General features: G+C 48.8%; 1 long non-coding RNA gene across 4 annotated transcripts in view; it reads left to right on the forward strand.

The window, feature by feature from the left end:
- Positions 1-14,505, forward strand: part of LOC132252103 (uncharacterized) — a 519,299-nt gene that overhangs the window by 83,055 nt on the left and 421,739 nt on the right. For all 4 annotated transcript variants that reach the window (XR_009463852.1, XR_009463853.1, XR_009463850.1 and 1 more), the window contains one exon: positions 14,262-14,439. This is a non-coding gene — a long non-coding RNA (uncharacterized LOC132252103). The remainder of the gene's footprint in view (positions 1-14,261; positions 14,440-14,505) is intronic.

The following is a 14,505-nucleotide window of genomic DNA, read 5'->3' on the forward strand; positions in this document are numbered from 1 at the left end:
CAGCAAGATAAACATCCAAATGTGTCTTGAAGGCATTCAAAGTGGGTGGTTGAATCACCTCCGGTGGCAGTCTATTCCAAACCTTGGGGTCTTGGACAGTAAAAAAGTTCTTCCTTATGTCCAGCCTGAAACGGTCGCAGAGGAGTTTGTGACCATTCGATCTTGTTATCCCTTGGGGTGCTCTGGTGAACAGACGTTCCCCCAGATCCTGGTGAACACTCCTAATAAACTTATAGGTGGCCACCACATCACCCCTGAGCCTGCGCTTTTCCAAGCTGAAAAGTCCCATGGCTCTCAGCCTCTCATCATAAGGTCTGTTTTCCTGACCTCTGATCATGTCCATGGTTCTCCACTGCACTCTCTCAAGCTTCTTCACATCCTTTTTGAATTGTGGAGCCCAAAACTGGATGCAGTACTCCAGCTGCAGCCTCACCAAGGCCGAGTACAATGGGAGAATGACGTCCCAGGATTTGCTTGAGAAGCATCTATGGATGCAAGCCAGCGTTTTGCTCTCTTTACTAGATGCAGCATCACATTGAAGGCTCATGTTCGTCTTGTGGTCAACTATGATCCCCAAGTCCCTTTCATCTGTAGTGCTAACCCGCGTAGCACTGCTGAGCCTATAAGGATGCTGCAGGTTTTTCCTTCCAAGGTGGAGAACCTTGCACTTTTCAGTGATAAACACCATCAGGTTCTCATCTGCCCATTTCATGAGCCTGTCAAGATCTGCCTGGATCAACCTCCTGCCCTCAGGTGTGGATGCTTTATCCCAGAGTTTGGTGTCATCAGCGAACTTGGCCGGTCCGCTTCTGACACCAGTGTCTACATCGTTGATGAAGATGTTAAAAAGTATAGGCCCTAGACAGAGCCTTGAGGGACCCCACTGGTCACAGCGCACCACGATGATTGATGCAGCAAGTCTGCTAGTTCCCTGGAGAGCCAAGGGGGCTGCTGTGCCCTTTTGCTGCCTTTCCTCCGAGATGGGATAGACTTTGCTTGTGCATCCAGGATTTTTCCCTTGAGGAGCAAGCACTCCCCCTGAACTCCCCTCCCCTTTGGGTTGTAGCCCTTTAAGGCCTCACTTCAAGCCTCCTTAGCTTGTCAAAGTCAGCTTTCCTGAAGTCAGGGACTTCTGTATTACTGACTGACTTGCCAGCTTTATGGCAGATGGTGAAGGTGATCAGCTCATGGTCACTGTTACCCAGTGTTACAGAGTACCTGGGTACCCTGCTCCTAAAGAGGAGAAACTGCTAGGGAAAGAGCCCTAGCAGTGAGTAAAGAGCACAGCTGTTGTTTACCAGGGGCAACTGGAGCTAGCAAGCGACCCACACCTGCCAGCGGTCAGCTGACTGAAAGGGTCATGGTCTGGCTCCCTTATAAGCCTTAGGGGCTGAGGCCAGGGGAGTTCCCTGCCAGCAGCCAAGGAAGGAGCTCTGTCATGGAAGGGAGGAGCAACCTGAATGCAGGAGCAGCGTCTGACACTGCAGCAGGATGAAGTATCCCCGGTAGGCTTGAACATGGTTATAGCCAGGTGGCTTCAGTTTATGTTATAGCCAAGGGGCTTGCATTTGTGTTGCTATTTGTCACCAGTGGTTTGGGTGAGGCTATTAGGGGTTGGAGGAGGCCTCATAGGGGACCCACAGCAGTGTGGGAACCCCAGCGCCAGCGAGGGCGCAGCAATCGGGGTGCACTGACCCCAGCCCCAGAGAGGGGGCGGTGTTACTGAGCAGCCCCAGAGGGGGGACAGTGTTACTGAGCAGCCCCAGAGAAGGGGGCAGCATTGTGAGAAGGCTCAGAGAAGGGGGCAGCGTTGGGAGAAGGCCCGGAGAAGGGGGCAGCATTGGGAGAAGGCCCAGAGAAGGGGGCATAGTGAAACAGGGCCGTGGAGAGCCCTAGCGCTGAAGAGGGTGCAGATCAAAAGAGGTAGGGCCCAGAGAGGACAAGGGGCCAGATTACAGCAAGGCCAAGACCTAACAAGGTCTATTCCTTCGGTGAGGCTTGGGGTGTGGTACAGGGATGGTTGAAGCCACGCATAGCCCATAAAGCTAGGGTGCCCCTGCAGCACCCATCGCAGAACAGGACCCACGAGGGGTCCGGGAAACCACGGGGCCTGAGTGTTCATCAAAACGTGACCAAGAGGGTGTAAAAGGCAGCCTCCCTTATATATTCTGTCATTAAAGACGTGGCAGGCGAGAATTTGAGGGTGCCCTTGGGCCAAACTTGGCATGGGAAAGGGGCCTTGAGGAGATCACCGCCCTCCTGCAGGACCCCGCCGTGACACCCAGCTTCCCTTCAATCATTAGGTCACTGATTAGGTCATCCCTGGTTGCCAGTACCATGTCGAGCAGTGCTTTACCTCTCGTCGGCCCATAGACTTCCTGCATCAGATAGAGGTCATCCACGCACTAGAGAAAGCTTTGCGACCACTCGGATTTGGCTGAGTGCTCTTCCCATGAGATGTCTGGGTAGTTAATGTCTCCCATGACAACCATACACTGGGAGTGCATGGCCTCAGCCAATACCCTGGCAAATTCCTGGTCAAGGTCTTGACCCTGGGTAGGGGGTCTGTAGTAGACTTCCACCACAGTATCCCCCGTGCCTGTTCCTGAGCTTGGTGTTGACTTCTGGGTCATATAGCAGATAAACACACCTCAGGACCCCATGTTTGTGGTCTCCTCCATCCCTGTAGCCATAATCTGGTCCTCTAGTAACACATTCAAACAAAGCAAAGGCATCTGCTTCATAAAACAAATAGTTTCCCTCTTTGGTATAAATGCTCCCCACAGGCCCAACGTTTATTGGAGCCACTGCCTTCCCCAGTTTCCCTGGGTGGCTTTGGTGTCTGTTTGTCCATCTCTAGCAGCCCCTTGCTCCCAAGAGCTCCTCTCCCTACTGCAAGCAGAACCCACCCCCATTCTTCTTGCATGGCCAGAGACCAGGCTTAGATCCCCCCAAGCCCAGTCTCCTCCCAGTCACATGACTGGACCCATCACACCTAGTAATCAGGTGCAGCTAGTTGTTTCATTAGTCACCTGGCCTTATTAGTATTGGGATTGGTCCACTTGGCTTGCTACTGCTGATTGCCTTTCCTGGCCTCATGTTTCCTGCCCTCTCAGGCCTCACTAGTAATAGGGGCAGGGAGTCCCTGTTACAATCAAGGCCCCCTAATTCCTGCTACTTGAGAGGTAGGGAGCCAGCACCAAAAGGCTGTAGTTAGGTAGGCAACTAAGCAAAGGCCAGCTGCAGTGCAATATGCACATATGGGAAACCACAAAGAGTTAAAGGACAGCAGGCGAGAAGACAGTGGCTATAGCCATGTAGCTAAGCTGCAACACTTAGGAGCAAGCTGAACCTGGGGCCATCTGATCTGACCAGGTGGGACCCCAGTCTACTAAAAGCCTGTCTCCTGAGCCCAAGGGCTCTGTCTGGCCCTGGTTTCCACTGCAAGTAGAACTCCTGTTGGCCTGAAAGATAGAAAAGGGGAACCCAGCAAGCCGAGTACCAAAGAAGCTGCTGCAGACCCAGCAGCAAAAGGGTAGAAAGTGGCTGGGGACCCAGGGAGACCCAGAAGACATTTATCTAAAGGGAGCACCAGAGGACTGGATGTGGCTGGTACGGGTGGTATGGAGGCCACAGGTCGGGGTGCCTGAAAAGCACCCCACAGTAGGGGAGAGTGAAGCCCAAATAGGGACCTTCCTGGATCTAGGATCCAGGAGGCTGCATGGGGCTAAAGCCAAACCATTTTGAAGCTGGGGATAGGAGCTCTGCAAAGTCACGGGCTCAGGGGCCTCAGCTCAGTTAAAGGCTCTGGGGCCCACTTAAGAGGATAGGGACTGGCACAAAGCAAAAGCCTGAGCCGGGGTACCAGGAGGCTGGGTTAGATTGTGGGTAGCCTTGCATTTAGGCTAGGGGTACCAGCAGCCTGGAGAATGAAAAGGGCCTAGAGACCAAGTCTGAAAAGATACCAAGGGCCCAAAGACCAAGATACAGGAATGCTGAGGCTGAGAAAGCTGGTCCAGAAAAAGTGGGTCAGGGTTGGAGGCCTGCAGCCAGAATGACAGTGGGCTAAAGCCAAGAGGCCCGAGGCTCCTACAGGAAAGTCAAGAAAATTTGCCTGGAGAACATCTGCACGGCATGGGTGTGGCTGTTGGGGAGGATGGAGGCCACAAACTCGGCCTCTAAGGCAATTAGGGCTAGAGAGGTCTGAGCCATGAACAGAGACTGTGTGGTGGGGTCGGAGCCCCAAGTAATGGGAGAGACTGTGTGTGGTGGGGTCAGAGCTCTAAGTCAGGAGGGCCAAGTCAAGCCTGTGGAGGAGCAGAGAACCAGAAAGAGAACCCAGAGCTCACCAGCCTCTAAGGGCAGCCTCCTCTCTTTATTAATGTTGTCAAGGCACAGCAGGCAAGGCAGCAGGGTGAGACCCAGAGAGTGGGAGCTGGGCAGGATTAAGATGGATTGGCCACCAGGGAACATCACAGCCACCCCTAGGATGTATTTGCAACAGATTTCCCAGGGGAGGATGTCCTGATAGTTGCCTGAAATGTTTTAAACCAAACAATACTGCTATGACATTGGCCTAAAGTACTTTATGCACTTTTTTTCTCAGTGCTTTGGTACATAAGCTGTTAGTAGAACCTCAGTGGCAAAATCCCACTTGAGTCTGTCCTGCAAATATCAGTTTCCAAAGAGCAGGAGCTCAAACTCTTCCTCCTTCTGAATTTTTTCTTTTAAAGTACATAATTTGAATTTGGCCTTTTTGGAAAGTCTTCCCTTCCCTCTCTGGTAGCATTTTAGAGCTTTTTATACTTGTAAAGGTATCTGACCTCTTTATTACTTCTGTGTTTCAACTTCTTTTTACTTTTTTGCGTTGACCTTGTTTGTGACGCTTTTTGAAGTGTGCTTATTGATATACTTTTGAGGAGAAATCTGTGAAGATATTAATTCTCCAAGAGTGAAAACCCTTTACAGTTAAAATTGTAAAAAAGGGAAAATATTATGCGTATAATTCTGCTTTACATAAAGATGTTTTCTTCTCAGAGTTTAGAGGAGTCTCCAAAGGCAAAGCAGGACAGATCAATGCCATGGCAGAGACTGTGTACGGGGCAGTGCCAGCAGCTGTGCTTCCAGTGGCAGTGGGATGGCCAACTGCCACCTGCAGCTGGGGCTATTTTTGTGCTCTCTCCCAAAGGTGGTGACAAGGGATGTTGCCCAGTTGCCCCTCTCAGTTACATTAATGGGGGGTTCTGTTTTGCCTTCCAATATCTTACTTTTGGGGTTTAATTTCTTAAACAGCTGCTGCTCTGAACAATGTTCCTGTATGACCAGTTCATATATTGGCAGAAGCTAGCTATTAATAGCTAAATAGCTATTATCCCATTTTATGTTGTTTCCTTTTTAATCTTCCAATAGTGTAGAGTCCATATTTCTTCCTGTTTCAGCAGCTGGTAGGATATGCTGCTTTTTATGTGGGGAAAAAAATGACTATTAGGTAAGCTCTTCTGTTTTCAGTAGACCTGGATAAAATATTTTGGGGGGAACCACTGATTATCCCAAAGATGCAGCTTCAAGTTGGCTGCAACTACTGTTGAATTCAGGTCAGATTTGCCAAGTGGTTTCAGCCTAAACTGAGAACATGTTTTGAAACTGTTGATATGGTTCATTTTGACATTTGCAACATTTTTTGTTTTCAGGCATTCAGTAAAAATCAAGAAAATGAAGGGTTAGATTCACAAAATGTTTCAAATTAGCTTCACCCTCTCCCTCACTTTTATTTAGTAGCTAGGGCACTCACCCAGAATGAGACATGGGTTTAACTCTCTGTTCTGCCTAAGGGAATTTGAATCTGAGTCTCTTATTTTCCATCATACCCTTACTCTCATGCCCCCAAGTGTTCTGGGATGGGCTTATTTCAGTCACTGGCACTGCTTCAATTTTCATGGACTCCTTAAATATTTCTAAAGCTAGAAAAAGAGAATAAGAATGACTCGACAGCCTGGAAAAGAAGGTTCTTCTTCAAAGAACTGGGGAGAGCTGGGTTGAAATCTTTCTACTAAATCGGGCAAGCAGTGAACAGGACAATAAAGCCCCACTCTCTCTGTCTGACTCACTGAATTTTTAAATATTCCACTCAAAGTGAAATATCACCATTAGAAGAGAACTAGAGCATAATAGCCTCTCACCTAAAGCACTATCCTGGGAGTTGGTAGATACAGACCCCCTTGGACATAGTAAGGATTTGAATTTGGGTCTTTCACATCCTTAACTGAGGAACTGGAAAAAAAGGAGAAGCTTTAATTTACTCAAATTTAATTATATGTGCTCAAATATGTTACATTTTGTTTAAGGTTGAGCAAAAGACTTCCACTTAAATTCATAGAGATTTCAAAGCCAACTAACATTTTAAAATGTTATTGCCTTTATAAAATATCAATAAACAAGAGATGGAATACTAGAAAGCAGGCAGAATTTTAAATAGCAGAATTTCAGGTATGTCAGAAGAGATGCCAATTTGGCGGGGATACCTCTGCTTCCCTCTGCCACAGAAACAAGAAGGCTGAGATATCCGTTCAGACATGGGAAAATCTCTTGCAGCTACATATGAAAATAAAGATCTTTTTAGACTTCTTAGACCTTAGAAATACACTAGTAGAAGTGCTAGTGTTGCTAACAGCAGCTAAATGAGAGGACTCACAGCAAAATTCTAGTTTCTCAAAACAAAACAGAGTTTGAACAGGAATGATTCACACTGCACAGCACATGTTTTGGCTGCCAGCCGAGTAGCAAATTGATTTCAATTCTTCCTCTAATTTTTTCTGTTGATTGGCCAGTAGTTATCAAAGCACAGCCGGCACAACCAATGCACAGTGGCAACAAATTCACATATTGCTAAAGTAGAAGAGGATTAGGATAATTAATTTACTTGCTTAGAAGGAACAGGAGAGTGGCTTCTTTAAACTCTCACAGCACCTACCTGAGATGTAGGTAGGTGGAACTGCTGTCACTCCCTGAGAAAGGAGTGACAACCAACCCCCTTAACTTGTGCACATATGAAAGGGGCGGGCAATTATTTTGGGCAGAGGGCCTCTTACCAAGTTTTGGTAAGCTATCAAGGTCTGCAAAGGTAGCTCTGCCCCTTGACAGGTGCCCCAACCCCTGGTCACCATCTTGGGACTGGAAGTCTCACCCCTAACCCCTGATCTTTGCCACCGGCCCTGGTCCTGGGACACTGGCGTGAGCCCTGTATTCCTGCCCAGCTGTTGCTGCACTCTGCATGCCCGCTTACTCTATCCCTTCCCCCCGCCTGCTGCCACTTTCACTGCTTCCTTCACTGCAGCTGCCACCACTCCTCTTCACCCCCTGCCCACTGATTCAGCACCACGTGGTTCCCGGCTGCAGCACCAGGCTGCAGGAGCCAGCCTAGCCTGGCCCTGAGAACTGGGATGATCGCCCATGGTCCTCCCCTGCCCCCCCACTCCCCTTCTTATCTGAATTTCCCTCAGGCACAGGGAGGCAGGAATAGCCCCAAGGGCCCAGGCCTGCTAGGCATGGGCTTCCAGCTGTGTGGGGGGGGGGCAAGGCTGGGCAGGCCTTTCTCCTGCCAGTGGCTTCCCCTGGGTCCTACTGCCCCTGGGTCCTGTCATCCTTGACAGGCAGCCAGGGGCAGATGAATATTAATTTTCTAAAATTTTTAGGGGTCCTGGATAGAATGGCCTAGTGGGCCAGATCTGGTCTGTGAGCTATATTTTGCCCACCTCTGACATATGATGTAATGATCATCATCACATCATATCCTGAAGATAGGACCTAATTGCTTCATTAGTCAGAAACAATTCCCAGGCCCACTAATGCTTCAGAGTATTTCAGGATGATACCTGAAAGACAGAGAGAGGGATAGCATGTTGCCTACTAAGTAGGGCTGTCAAATGATTTAAAAATTTGATAGTGGTTAGTTGTGTGATTAGAAAGATTGGTTGCAATTAATCGCTATTTTAATCACACAGCTAAAAACTCAAAATTATGCTCAGAAAAACTCAAAATTATGCAAAATTATACAGGTACATTGTATGGTTGTGGTGTGTCTGTGGGAGGGGGAATTTGTGAAGGTATGGGGGGCTGTGGGTGTGTGTGTGGGGTTTGGAGCCCAGGGAGGGGGGTTCCTTACATGCTTTGGCAGGATGCGGGGTATTGTGGGTTATGAATGAGGGGCAGCAGCAGGGTTCGGGGGCCTGTAGCTTGGGAGTGAGGGGCAGACACACACACAGATGCACAGAGTACCCAACAGGATACTGTGGATAGGGGGTGGGGTGGAGGGAGAGGGACGGGGCATGGGGGGCAGATCGAGGCCCCCATGGGGTGAGGCAGGGGCAGGGGCTGGGTGAATGGGGTCTGAGGACCATGGCAGATAGTGGGACAGAGTTACAGGGGGGGGGCACATTTCCCTGCAGGAGTCATGCTGGGGCTCTGCATCCTGTTGCCTTTCCTCTGGGAGCTGTGCAACTCCATGTTGCCACTGGGCAGGCAGGGGATGAGCGGCAGCATGCAGCTTCCCGGGCAAAGACAGCAGGGTGCAGAGCTCCAGCCCACAGTGAGCAGTCCACCTCTACCCCCCACAAGAATCTGGGGAGCACATGCCCCCCATGCCTCCCCTAGGGATGTATGCAGTGGTGTGGAGCCGTGCCCCTGGACAAGCCTCCTGGAGTTCATCCCACTATCTGCCCCTACCCCTCTGTGTGCCCCACCCCCTCCCTCACCATGGTGGTTTCTATCTGCCACCCTGTCCTTTCCCTCTCCCCTTGCCCCTCCTCTTCCACAGACTTGCTGCTCTACATGCTGCTGGGCTGCATTCCTGGCTGTGTGCAGGCTGCAGTGTGGCTGCTCATGTATGTCTGTGTCTGGACACCACCCCCGCTCCCTTTCCTGCTGCAGCTATCCAGGCTGCCTTATGGTCCTCTGCACTGCCACTGCTGCCCTGCTGGATGGCCCAGAGGCAGTGGTGATGGCAGTAGAGTAGAGCCTGGGTGCAGGTTGCAAAACTACATGTGCGATTAATGTGCTAAAAAAGTTAATGCAAAAACCAATTAATGCCTTAATCATGCACATTAACGGCAATTAATTGAGAGCCTTATTACTTAAGTATTCATCAAAATTTGAGAAGAAATCCAGACAACAAACTTACGAAAGAGTCTCTCTGTAAGATCCTATGGTGGATTTCAGCCAGGAGTCAGGAGAATCCTATGCAAGAACTCCAAATTAGGAAGAATGCTGTAAAAATCCTCAGAACTCCATAGAAGACCTGGGAAGGGGCCATCATCACTGTACACCTACAGTTTTGCAAGATCCTGGTTGTCTGCTTCTCTTCTGTGCGTATCTTCTGTATTTAAAAAAATCAAGAGTGGACATGGTGGGTGTCTACATGAGACACTAACTATGCAGTAGCCTAATAATGCTGCGCCGTAGCATGCCAGGCAAAAATTGTGATAATATGCTACTGCGCAGTAATATGGTAATTGCTGTAATTAGATCTATTTTCTTTCATAAATTTGGTTATTATCTTGGCATCTGTCAAGTCGTTGGGAATCTTTTCATGTTTTCAGAATAATATCAGGTAGTTGGTGATGGAATTATTATAAACTTCAGTTGGAATTCCATTAGAACCATGTGTTTTGTTGCTCTTCATCTGTTTAAGGCCTCTTGATAGGCATGTGGATCTGCAAGGAAGTCCTTAATGGGGTGTTGTGAAATGGTTTTGGTATTATCATCAACTTTAGAATCTCAGTTCAGAAGCTCCCCCCCCACCCAGCACATGGACTACCCTGCCTGCAGGTTCCCAGGCCCCGCCAGGGGTGACAGCTCCCCCCTCCCCACTGGTCTCCAGTTCCCTACTCATTCTCCTGCTCTTCTCCAGCCTCTGGAGGCTGGAGATGAGCAGGAGAACAAGCAGGAGGCTGGAGAGAACAGGAGGCTCATTCCTCCCACTCGCATTGGTTCTCCCAGCTCCCCATTAGTTCCCCTGCTTCCCATTCATTCCTTCCATCCACTGTTCATTCCCCCTGTCCCCTGTTCGTTCCCCGCTGTCCCCTGTTCATCCCCCCCACTCCCCATTTATTCCCCTATTCCCCATTTATTCCCCTGCTCCCCACTCATTCCCCCTGTCCTCTGTTCAGTCTCCCCCTCCTGTTCATTCCCCCCACCCTCTGTTCATTTTCCCAGCTCCCCACTTGCTCTCCCAGCCCTCCCCCCAATTCACCGGCAGTAGCAGAGAATGAGCAGGAGGCTGGAGAAAGCAGGGGAAGTCTTCAGCTTATCTATAGGAGCTTGTCTCCAGCCTCCTGCTTGTCTCCAGCCCCCTGCTCCTTCCCCTGCTTTACTCTGGCCTTGGGTGGGAGCAGGAGGCCGAGACTGCCCCTGGAGACATTCCCCTGCTGTCTCCAGCCCCCTGCTCCTTCCCCTGCTTGTCTCCAGCCTCAGAAGGCTGGAGACAGCAAGGGAAGAAGCAGGGGTCTGGAGACAGCCCTGGAGACATTCCCCTGCTGTCTCCAGCCTCCTTCTTCTTCCCCTGATCCACCGAGGCTGGAGACAAGCAGGGGAAGGAGCAGGGGGCTGGAGACAGCCCCAGAGACAGTCCCCTACTGCCTCCAGCCTCAGAAGAGCAGGGGACAGCAGGGGAATGCCTCTGAGGCTGTCTCTAGCCCCCTGCTCATTCCCCTGCTGTCTCCAGTCTCCCGAGGTCTCTTCCCCCCTCCTCCAGCCTCCCAACCCCCTACTTACCTGGCAAAAGCCGGGTCTGGGTCCCTGCAGATTTCACCACTGCCTGCCCAGCAGGGGCAGGCAGCATGCTTCAGGAGTGGGGAAAAGGCCAGTCATAGAGATGCTCTGGCACTCTGCCAGAGCATCTCTGGAGGGCTGAGGCTCCAGTTGCCTGACCCAATTTTTTCCCCTGGGTTTTTGTTTGACCCCTGGATATCCAGGGCCCTGTTTGATTCAAATTTGGATTTCGCCCAAATCAGGGACAGTGATTCAATTTGTTGATTTGGATCACTGTCCCCAATTCAATTCAGCTGAATCCAAATCTAAAGATTTGATGCTGATTCAGAGAATCATTGATTCAGACATAGACTCAGCTTTAAATGTTTTTTCTACATACCTCGAGGTACCAGGTGTGGCTTGCAAATGCTGGGGTGGATGGAGTGTCATACAGGAGCACGGGGGCCCCCCCACATGCTCAGCGGTGAGCCTAAAAGCAGACCGGAAGTACTTCTGGTCCACTTTCGGGTCTGCCAGGGAGCATGCAAGAGAGCCACCTGCACCCACATTGGCTCAGTGATTGGCCACGGGGGGGGGGGTGCCCCCACAGACCCAGGAGGCACCAGTTGCCAAGCTGGAGGGGCACAGGGGGGCCCCCCTGTGTGCTCTCCAGCAGATCCGGGAGTGGACCAGAAGTGCTTCTGGCTCACTTCCAGGTCTGCTGCCTCAGCATCTCAGCATTCATGAGCTGCCTGCTACCTGGAGGTATATAGAAAAAACATTTAAAGCTGTATCTATGTCCGAATTGTCGAATCTGTCTGAATTGATTCAGAGGGTTCCGATTCGATTCGGAGAGATTAAATGGTCCTCTGATTCGATTCGGATTTGGAGATTCACCCATTGAATTGGGCCGAATCTCTGCCAAATCGAATCAAAGATTGAAGCTTTGGACAGCCGTACTGTCCACCATACTGCTTAGTTACTGTTAGTGGTGCCCATCAGGGTATGGATGTTCCAGGTTGCAAACTTCATTTCTTGATTTGGACCATGTATATCCCACCAGATGCAGTTTTCCAGTGAGATGAAATGAGACAGACTTTGTTTGGGACACTTTTTCTAGCTCCCTCCCCATATGGGGTGAGCAGAATGAATTGTCATTAGGCCTATTCAATCACGATTGCAGCTGCCGAATTGAATACCTGTCCCTATTCTGTGTACAAAATGAACATCATTGCTTCTATGTAGGTATGTGACCAGGGGCTTCCAGTAATCACCTGCATCTGCCCCCATTGCTACTCACCCATCACCATATGACTTGCTTTTGATGGCACTGGAGTGTTTCTTTGTTGCCATTCTGTATCAGCAATGACATGCTACTTAGCAAGAAAGAAACCTTAATACAATGGCATGGAAAACCTAGATGACCAGAAGTTTTTGTTCCAGTGTAGTCTTCATCTGCTTTTTGCTTCTCCCTAGGTGAGAACAAAGGGAGGGTACCTTAGCGCAATTTAGGATGCAAGTCATCACCAGCAGGCATGACAGCTGCCCCTGGAGCATTGGTCGTGTTACAAGGTAGATAGATGAGAGGGACAAAAGGAAAAAGCTGTGACCCTACTTTGGTGCTGCTCAGGAATATTGTGTGCTGTTATTGGCACCTCATTTTAAGAATGATGTAGAAAAATTGGAGAGTATCCAGAGGTAAGTGACAATGATCATAAAAGAGTTGGAATGCAAGCTGTACAAGGAAAGGTTGAGAGAACTATGTATATTTAGCTTGGAGAAAAGGAGATTAAGGGAGGGGACATGATGGCAGTTTTCAAATATTTGAAACACTGCCATAAAGAAGAAGGAGAACAACTGTTGTCCCTTGTTGCAAAGGGCAGGATGTGAAGTAATATTTATAAACTGCAGCAAAGTAGATTTACATGAAGTCTCAGAAAAAAAGTGTCAGAAAGGTAGAACAGTAGAACAAGCCGCCAAGGAACTTGTGGAGTCTCCTTCATTGGAAATTGTCAAGAAGCTGGATAAGCATTTTCCTGGGATAGTATAGGAATGGCACAACCTTTAGGTCCCTGCCGCTGTGAAAGGATATATTTCCTAAGAGAGGAAAGCTGATAGAGCGTTCTAGTCTTTCCTTTCCAGAAGATATGTTTAAACCAGAAAAAAAGTTTGTGATGTCTATCCCACAGAAACATGATTGTTTCATGATTGGTCTGCCTTTTAAATCAGGATTTAGTTCTTAAGAGTTGTTGTATACAGCAGGGCTGTCCAATTTCTTAGCAGTTGGCAGCTGCATGCCCTATGGGTTGCACAAGCAGGGGTTGTATCAGCATGGGCTACAAGCCTTTCAGGTGCTTCCCTGCTGCACTGGGCAGGTGGGCAGTCTCACCCCCTCACTCTGCTGCACCAGGTACTTTGGTGCTTCCTCTCTCCCTCCCAATGTTCTGGGCACTCCTGTACAGTGTAATGTGGGCACTTCTCTCCCCCCCCCCTTGCACCAGACACACAGGTGCTGGTTCTCCAGCCTCACCTTTAGCTACCTGGGCATGGGCTACTTTGTTGTGCACCACTGTGCCATGCCATGCTGCACTTCCACCCCACAACAGTGCAGTGCTTCTCCACCCTGCTCTCTGGGGTTGGGCAGGAAGCAGAAGCCAGAGGGAGGGACAGCCTGAACCTCTGACTGCTGCTGCAGCCAAAATGATATGGGTAGCAGTGGCTGGGTGGGAGCTTGAGGCCACAAACTCACCCCTCCCTGGATGCAGGTGGGCTGACTGTTGGACAGCCCTGACATACAGAATAAAGCTTCAGAGCCACATACAAATGTTGCCTAATTAAGATACCTGTATTATTTCACTGAGGACAGGTGTCCCTTTTATTCACTTGGCTTTGTTACTTCTGTATTTTCTCACTGTTCTAGCCAGTATTGGATTGGACCATGAGTTTCTCTTTATGTTGTGGAAAGCCATAAAATGGGCCTTTGCATATTTAAACTTCTCCAGTAGCAGTTATCAAGACAATGTGAAGTTGAAGTGTTTAGTTGCAATATTACATTTTGATGCAGTGTGTTACTAAAAGTTAAACTGTTTAAGGAAACACCAATTGGTATTTAATACTAGCAAACAGTTCCATTTTAAGATAATCCCTAAAACAAAATCTGGTGAAGTTTAGGCAATACCCAGAGGGGTGGGGAAACAAAAGAAATAATTATATTGCTAAAAGTGCTACAAAATGTTAGGCAATTTTATTCTGGAGCATGTAAAAAGCACATAATATATAACATTGCTTTCCTTTTAGATGCTGCAAAACAATGTAATATCTTGGAGCCTCAATGAGTTGATACTTCGCTATGCTTTCTTTTCAGCGTTACCAGTCAATAACACATTCCGATTTTTTAAAGTGTATGAAATAAAATGAAAAAAAAATCTCTGGGAAGATTCTTATGGTGCATAATTTTGGTTTTTTAAAAGTATGTGCTTACATTTTCATCCCTGATGGATTTCTTTTTACTATTTCAGAGCAATGAACATAGGGCTGTTTCTATCAGTGCCAGCATGTTTGCAGCGATGCTTGTCAACATCCACCAGAGAGCAGGGCAGCTCCAATACCCACATCTTTTATGCTGTGGAAATCGTTGGAGACAGCAACACAGCCAGCTCCTTGGCCAAACAACATGGATTGCAGTTCATTTCAAAGGTCAGCGCATATTTAAACTTGCTTCATTACTCCCACCTTTATGCTTGAGATTTTCATTTTTTTAAA

Source organism: Alligator mississippiensis, chromosome 1 (genome assembly GCF_030867095.1).
Source record: "Alligator mississippiensis isolate rAllMis1 chromosome 1, rAllMis1, whole genome shotgun sequence".
Lineage (NCBI taxonomy): Eukaryota > Metazoa > Chordata > Crocodylia > Alligatoridae > Alligator > Alligator mississippiensis.